Source organism: Castor canadensis, chromosome 2 (assembly GCF_047511655.1).
Source record: "Castor canadensis chromosome 2, mCasCan1.hap1v2, whole genome shotgun sequence".
NCBI classification, from domain to species: Eukaryota; Metazoa; Chordata; class Mammalia; order Rodentia; family Castoridae; genus Castor; species Castor canadensis.
Window position 1 is genome coordinate 134,701,874 of NC_133387.1, and position 8,966 is coordinate 134,710,839.

Here is an 8,966-nt window from a genome sequence, read left to right on the forward strand (position 1 = left end):
CCAACCACCTCCCCCCAGCCCAGAACAAGCGCCGAGCTCTCCTCCGCGCCCCACTGCCCTAGCCCAGCTCGTGGGGCGGGGCCTCAGCTGGAGAGGGCCAATGGGGGTCACGCGGCGGAACTGAATGGCAGATAGAACAGCCAATCAAGATAGGGAACTTGGAAGATGAGCGGGCTGAGAAAGCAATCACCGCAAAATAGTCGTATGGAACCAAGTCGGACCAGCCCTCTAGCGTCCCAAAGCCGCGGCTTCTCCCTTTCCTGAGGTGCCTATGGATGCTGTTTGCCCTTCACCAGGGCCAGGTGTGGACACCCAATTAGATGGATGTCAGCTGCCAGCAATCAGTGGCGAAGTCCCGCATCCTGCGACGCGACGGTCCCCGCCCTCTTGGCCAGGGCGAGGAGGCGGCACCTGCAGAATACTGACGCCTCCCGCTCCAGACCTGGCGGCTACCCCCACCTGTGCTGCACCCCAAGTCTGCCCGAAAAGCCCCAGTGTCCCGCTCCCCTTTATTTGTGGGAACATCTGCTTAGCAGGAGCAACTTCAGTAAAATCTGGTGGAACCACAGAGGTTCTTAAGCACCCGGGTTTAAACCCTAGAAAACCCTACACTCTAGCACCCTTTGCCTCCTTCCTTTTATTTCCAGGAGACAAAAGGAGGCTGAGTTGTGCTCCTTCGGCTGGTCAGAAACAGAGGAAGCGATGGTTCCTTTCCTTGAACCTTTTCAACTAAAATTATTACCTCTTCAAACTTCCTCAACAACACAGCACAGTATGTCAGGAGGTATATACATCACAAAGAAAAAAAATGCCTCCTTTCCTTTGTGACCCCCACATGTACAGACTTCAAGTTCTTTACAAAAACTTCACTGAGACACAGTTCCCCTCAAAGATTTTGATGGAAGGAAATGTTAGAAATTAATCAAATTGAGATAGGGAGATAGCACTCAATAGTAGAGTGCTTGCCTAGCTTGCAGAAGACCCTGGGTTCCACCCCAGTACAAAAAAAAAAAAAAAGTCAATGAAAACCATTAATAATGTATAATAAATAAATTCATTTAAAATAATGAAATGTACATAACTTCCTATTACCTTTGTTTATACTGTTCTTGTTATATAGCATAACACATGATATTAAAAGTCTGCATTAGGCTAGAAAAAATCTTTTTTTTTCCAGTGCTGGAAACCAAACCCAGGACCTTGCACATGCTAGGCAAGTACTGTGGTAAATCTACCGTTGAGCAACATCACAACCCTTGCTTTTTTGAGACAGGGTCTCCATATGTAACACTGGCTGCCTTGAACTCACTAGCCCAGGCTGGTCTCAAACTCCCAATCTTCTTGCCTCAGCTCCTGAGTGCTGGGATTACTGGTGTGCCCCACCATGCCACTCCTGACCTTTAAAGTATGCTTCTTAACTAGGGTCTCTGAATTTCTCTCTCTTTCTCTCTCTCCCTCCCTCCCTCTTCAGTTATCACCTTAGCAACCTGGATTGCTCTTATTGCTTGCATCCTCCCTTGTGGCATTTAATATCCATAGAAAGAAATTCTTCTTTTCAATGCAATCCTTAAAGAGTAAGTTATAAGACCAGAACCAATGAATCAAGTGTTCTAAGCATAAAACAGACATGAGCTTTAATTTTAGCTCTAGGAAATAACTTGGTGCCTGTAACATATCTATAATAGATGTTCTATAAAGATTGAACTGAAGTAAATGGAATTAGTAGATATTCTACATCATCTACATCCCAAGGGAAGATTTGTGATGAAACTAGGAACTTCAGGAAGGTCTTGGAGACAAGTAAAATCATTAATATGCCATAGTGATATTCTGTTATTTCAACTTTTTGTATAACTGGAAGAAAATAATGAAAGATTTCAGACCAGAAGAACTTTTGTTGAAGGCAAAAATTGCTATTTATTGGAACAAATCTACAAATGGAAGAAAAATGTCCAAGAAGCTAGAAAAAGCCTGTTAGTGTAATGGTAGGGAAGTGTCTTTTAACAGGTTATGCAAATAAGCAGCTGTTAGAATAAAAAAGCAAAGCACCATAAATCAAAAAAAGCTCTAAGGAACTGAATGCCATCTTAAAGAATGACCATAGATGCAATCAAGAGGGATGAGATTGTAGCTACTATGCCAATATGTTAAGTTTATCCCTGTTTAGTCTAAGAAAATCATGTCTACTTAGAAGCTCACCTCATGTTTGTACATAAGAGGGAGAGTGAAAACTCTCCCTCTTTCTGATAAAGAACATTTTGTGGGAAAAAAAGAGGATGGAAAAAAATGAAAGAAATGCAAGAAAGTAGCTGTATGCCTCAAAAACAAGGTTCATATGCAGCAGTCTAAGGGAAACTAGAAAGAAAGGGCTCTTGTAAAGCCAAGGGGAAGAATCCTTAGTTTGTTTTTTCTCAAGTCTATTAAGCAAGATGCCCAGGAATGGAAAGGATTTGTTCAATAAAAGGCCTCAAGTGTCTTTGATAACCAGAATGTCTTAGCTTTCATTTGTCTTTGAGTATAAAGGAGGCTGCATTTAAAATAAAACAACAAATTATAAAAGCTCTGAACTCCCACCTTCTAAATTATCAGGATGTCAGTCCCTCCTCTACTGTGATGGAATCCCCAGGAGAGGTACTGTCTCCCACTTATGCCTGAAATACCTGAACTCCTGCCTCCGCTTCGGATATCCCATACCCTGTTGATCTCTCTCTCCACCCAGTGTAACTTTCATCACTGCATTAGGTTAGATTTTGACAAGAACTGCTGCCCTTTCTTTACCATAACACCCCAAATACATGTCATTCCCATCAAAGTCTCCTGATAGCACAGCTTAGACAAGGCTATACCATCTGGGGCTAGGGATGTGGCAGTAGGAGAGTGCTTGCCTAGCATTTGTGAGGCCCTGGGTTCAATCCTCATCACTGAAGGGAAAAAAAAAAGACAAGGCTGTAACTTCTGACAATACTTAGAAGGAATGATACGGCTACTCTCAAAGCTTTCATGGGTTAGAAACAGATCTGCCCTTCTGTCAAGCTTTCAGACTGGTCCATGTGCCTAATAACAGCTTCCCCTCTCCAACAAAAATTCCCCTGACAATATACTGGCCATACTGACCCAACAACTCTCCTCACCTAGGTTAGAGTACACTTTCAAAGTCTCCTTTTTCAGCCCCAGGTGCTACCTCTTCCTAAGGTGATTGGCAATGGAAATATCAACTCTTAGAAGAAACCCCATCCTCCATGCACAGGGGTGTGACATTGACCTCAGAACCAATGAGATTATCACAGTTTATAATAATAGTCTAACATCAGCACATTTATTACAAAGATTGAGTTATTCCATCTTTATGCATAAACCCAGGAAGAGCCTCATCAAAGACAGACCAGTCCCAATGCATAATTATTTTTCCAGTAAGCAGTAAAGACCATGTCTATCTTTGCTTTCTTGTATTCTTTAGATCTCAGCTTCTGTTCTTCTAAGAGCAAGGGCTCAAATAAGAACATTAACATCTCTACAGAAACAATATATTGACACATATATGCTCCCAAGCTACACATTCTTCTGTTCTCTTCTGCATCAATGTCTGCAGTAGGAGCAGGGCTTCCTCTCTGCACAGAGATTTACCCATCTAAATGGGGTGCTGTTCTCAGTCTAAAGCATCTACATTCAGGTTAATGGCTATTTCACATTTTCTAAGAGTGGTGGATGTATACTTGCATGAGTAGGTAGACAATTCATATAGTTTTTCCAAAGTAGTCTTCCATTTTATCAAGACAGAAAACCCTAATCTAACTAAGATATATTGTAGGCACTTTCATAAATGTAGTGCACTAATAATATATTAATAAAATTTTAAAAATTAAAAATAAAATCTCTTACAGTTTAAGAGACAGCTTTTCTACCTTCTCCCAATGCTTAGGATCTTTACATTTCAGCCCCTTATATTCAGAAGTGGTTTTTATAACAAAATATAAGCAATACATGTGCTTTTATTCCAAATTATATTTACAGAGCATTTAATATGATAACTTTCTAGAATACATAAGACATAGCCTAAATATGAGAAAAGGAAGTATGCAAACAAAGACATTCACAATCTAGGAGAGAATGTTAGGTGTATGCACAATTAGCTAAAATATATTTGTTGATTTTTCATAAATATACAATGAGCTGTAATACATGAGCAAAGTACAACAGCAGCAAAACAAATGATATAATTATGGAAGCTTGGGAGAGACAGTGAAGTCTTGCACAAAAGGCATTCGAGATGGACTTTGAGGAATGAAGCATCATGGTGGGACTATCTTTTTTTTTTTTCACATTTTTGGGCAGTACTGGTGTTTCAACTGAGGGCCTTGAGCTTTTTAGGCAGGCACACTACCTCTTCAAAGGGCCTTGAGCTTTTTAGGCAGGCATACTACCTCTTCAACACCACCACCACCCCTTCATGATGGGAGTATCTCAATGGGTGAAGAAAGCAAGAGAAGGGAAGGATATGGGAGGAGTGATATCTGTTATTTATTTGTCTGTCTGTTTTGAGAGGGCATTTCATTATGTTGTCCAGGCTGGCCTTTAACTCCTGGGCTTAAGTGCTTCTCCTGCCTCAGCTCTTGAATAGCCAGGATTATAGGTATACACCACTGCACTTAGCACGAGTGACATTTTAGAGTAAACAGAATGAGCAAAAACATAGAAGCACAAATGTGTATACTGTGTTTCAGAAATTGTAAGCACTCTTGATGGATAGTGTGGGTGTGCTGGCCAGCAAGAAATGGATTGAGGCTAGGTCACTTAGGACCTTTGGTGATATGCTTAGGAATCTGGAATATGTTGCAGAGTCAGGAGGCAGTCATTGCAGGATTTTAAGCAGAGAAGTAACAGATCTGTTTGGAAATAATCATTTTGATGGCAATGTAAAGGATTAAGAGTATGAAGAAATTATTTACTGGGGGAAAATGGACTCTGAAAACAATGGAATGTCTTTAATGAGGCCTCAGAAGTATTTGTAATAGGTTTCTCAAATTTGGATGAAAGACTTTGTTATATTCTCTAATGATGGTGCATTTTCCTTTTATTTCTAGCTAGTCTTCAGCCATTATTCTAGCAACAAAGTGTATATGAAACACAACAAATTCATTCATTTATATAAAAAAAATTTACATGCCTATATATAATCCTAGCAACTGTGGAGGCAGAGATCTGGAGAATGGTGGACTGAGGTTGGGAGGGGGGAAAAGTTCCCAAGACCCCATCTCAGCCAATAAACCATGCATGATGGTATACACCTGTCATTCCAGCTACATAGGGAGCACAAATAGAAGGACTGCAGTCCAGGCTGGCTGGGGCATAAACTACAGACCCTAGCACAAAAATCATTAAAGCAAAAAGGGCTCAAGTAGTAGTGAAAGCTAGAAGCCCTGAGTTCAACCCTCAGTACCTGCTGGGGGTGGGGTGGGGAAAGAGCTATATATTTAACCAGGGGTTAATATCCAGAACATACAAGAACCCAAAGAATACAACAAGAAAACAAAAACAAATAATACAACTGAAAAATGGGCACAGGGGCTAAGAGGCAAAGTTCTAGTACTATCAAAAAGACAAAAATAGCTAGTGCTGGTGAAGATGTGATGAAAAGGGAACACTTGCGTACTGTTGGTGGAAAAGTAAATTAGTATAGCCATTATAGAAAACACTACAGAGCTTTATTGAAAAATTAAAACTAGACCTACCATATGATACTGCAATTCCACAACTGAGTGTAAGTATGTTTAAGATACATCTGCACTCCTTTATTCATCATACCATTATTCACAATAATCAAGAAATGGGAACAAATGATGAGTGAATAAAGCAGATGCAGTATATGGGCTGGCAGAGTGGCTCAAGTGGTAGAGTGCCTAGCACTCTTGCTGCCTAGCAAGCATGAGACCCTCAGTTAAAACCCCAGTACCACCTAAAGAAAAGAAAATACAATACACAGTCTGAATAGACACTATTCAGCCATAAAAAAGAATGAAATTCTGTTATTTGCAGTAACATGTATAGAACTGGAGACTATCATGTTAAGTGAAACAGTTACAGAAAGACAAGCACTACCTGATCTCACTTATGTGTAATATAAGAAAGATGATCTTAGAAGTTCAGAATAGAATGGTGGTTACCAGAGGCTGAGAAAGTAAGAAGTTCTGGTGTGTGACTGCACAGTAGGGTGACTATAGACAACAATAATGTACGTTATACTTCAAAAAGCTAAAAGAAAGGAGTTTGAGTGTTTTCACCATCAAGAAATAACTCCTGGCTCTCAAGCCTCCAGGGCTGCCTCTCACAGCCTCCACCTTGCAGCTCTCCCTCGGGTGGTCCCCGACTCCTTTCTTCATGGTGTCGCTCCTGTGCTGTGTGCCCAAGCTGACCACCTGCGGCATCGTCCTCAGCGCCTGGGGAGTGCCCATGTTAATAATGCTAGGAATATTTTTCAACGTCCATTCTGCGGTGTTAATTGAGACGTTCCCTTCATGGAGAAAGATTTTGAAAACGGGCCTCAGAACATATACAACCTTTATGAGCAAGTCAGCTACAACGGCTTCGTCGCCGCGGGCCTTTACCTCCTCCTGGGAGGCTTCTCTGTCAAGTTCGGCTCAATAAGCGCAAGGAATACATGGTGCACTAGTGCACAGGTTGCATTTGCCCTCTCCAGCCCCGTCCTCTATTTAAAGTCTCCCTGACCAGCACCCGGGCTACCCCACCCATTCTGGCGTCGTCTGCTGGATTTCCCCGGCCAGAGACTGAATCCCTGGTTCTCCAGTCTTTACCCCATAAGTATGAACAATTTCATGATTTAATGCATAAGTTAGAATTAATTCAACTTATATTTTAACAAGAACAGCTAATGGTCACATTCCCTAAGTTCTTTCTTCTCTGCCCTTGCCTTTATATTTGAATACTGGCTCACACTTTCTGCATTTTCGTTCTCTCAGAATATTGTAGCCTTGGCCTCTTTGCTTTCTTCATGATATTTGCTAAGGAGAAGTGTAAGATGAATCTAACTTTTTCCCCTACAGGTGGCATTTTTTTTCTTCTAGGATGCCAAAAGATCTATACATTTAGCCCTGAATAACTTACTCAAACTATATCTCTATATTGATTGTTCTAAATCGATTGTCCCTGGTGTAGGATATGAAGTTTTCTGTATAGTAATTTATAATTTTTTTAATTTGTATGTCATCTTCCTCTAGAACACTAATTAGCCCTATATTGGATTATATTTGACCATATCTTACTTCTTTGCAATTCTAACATCTCTGTGTCTTCTCCCTCTTCATTCACTGTGTCATTTCAAGTTTCATGTCTTTCCTCCATGTCATTAGCCTGGTTTCAGCCAAGTCTAATTTGTTCCTTACTATTCAAATATATTCATATGATCAGTAACAATATTATTTTGGTTCTCAATCATCCTATTATTTTAATGCCCCATCTTGAATCTCTTGTTTTATTGAATTTTGTTTCTTACTGATTTCATAGCACCAAGTATGCATAAGAAATATGCTTCTCTTCTCTTGGTTGTAATATAAACAATCTTTCCTTGACCAAGAATTCAAGTCCCAACTAGTCCTTAACTTTTAGACTTCTATGTCTACCTTTGCAGTACCAAGTTTTAGCAAGAATTCTGTCGTCAGTTTAGCCAGAGTCCTCTACCTTCAATATCTGATCACCCTCAATATCTAACCAAAGACTTCATTCCCTGCCATCTTCTGGGCGATATCTGATCACCCTGACTTGACATCAGCAAGAATTCTGTAAGATCAGTGTGATGTCTAACTTTTTTTGTTTTTTTGAGACAGGATATAGCTATGTATCCCAGGCTGTATGTAGCCCAGCCTTGTCTCAAACTCATCTTCTTGCCTTAGCCTCCCAAGTACTGGGATTACAGATCTTCACCACCATACCAGCATAATAGCTTATTTTATCGACCAACTTGATTGGGCTAAGGGATGTACCATACTTGGTTAACATTACTGCATATGTCTGTGAGGGTGTTTTCAGAAGAGATTAGCATTTGAACTGTTAGCCTGAGCAAATAAGATAACTTTCACCAGTGTGGGCAGGCATCACCCAATACATTAATGGTCTGATAGAACTAAAAGGTAGAGATAGAGTGAATTCATTCTCTCTTTTTGAGCTAGAACATCCATGTTCTCCTGCCCTTGGACATCAGAGCTCCTCGTTCTCAGGCCTTGAAATCCAGAACTTGTAACAGTGAACTGTCCCAGTTCTCAGGCCTTCAGGCTTGGGTGGGAATTGACATCATTCACTCCCTGGTTCTCAGTTTCTGATTCTAACTAAATCATTCCACTGGCTTTCTGGTTCTTCAGCTAGTACACAACAGGATATGGGACTTCTTGGCTTCCATGCTTGCATAAGCCAATTCCTGTAGTAAATCAATCTCTCTCTCTCTCTCTCTCTCTCTCTCTCTCTCTCTCTCTCTCTGTATGTCTGTGTGCATATGTGTGTGTGTGTGTGTGTGTGTGTGTGTGTGTGTACACAAACACCTCCCCATAGCTGGTTATCTACACCCCCAGAATTCTTCTTCAAAAATTACTGAAAGTATTAAGGAGAATTCTCAGAATGTTGTCAATCCCTATCCCGACTTTTTTTCTCTCATTCTGCTTCTAAAGAATGAGGGTGAGGATCCACACTCACTGCACCAGGATATTATTTATTTCATTGATGATTTTTTAAATATCATTTTATTTATGTATAGGTTTTCCCCTTTTGTTGCAACCACTGCTAAATTTTGGGTTTTGTCAATGCAGTTTAATTGTTCATTTCATTAGATGTTGGTGAATGCAAATCTATGATTCTGCCTTATTCATAAGTCACTCAGCTAAGCTCAATTAAGTATGAAGTACTGTAGTTGCTCATCAAAAATGTTTCATAAAGGGTTCAAATAGAAAAGAAGGGAAGAATAA

At 40.4% G+C, this 8,966-nt stretch overlaps 1 pseudogene; it reads left to right on the forward strand.

Annotated features, from left to right (window-relative positions):
* Nucleotides 1-6,375: 6,375 nt before the first annotated feature.
* LOC109674836 (ribonuclease kappa pseudogene) lies at nucleotides 6,376-6,667 on the forward strand (annotated as a pseudogene).
* Nucleotides 6,668-8,966: the final 2,299 nt, after the last annotated feature.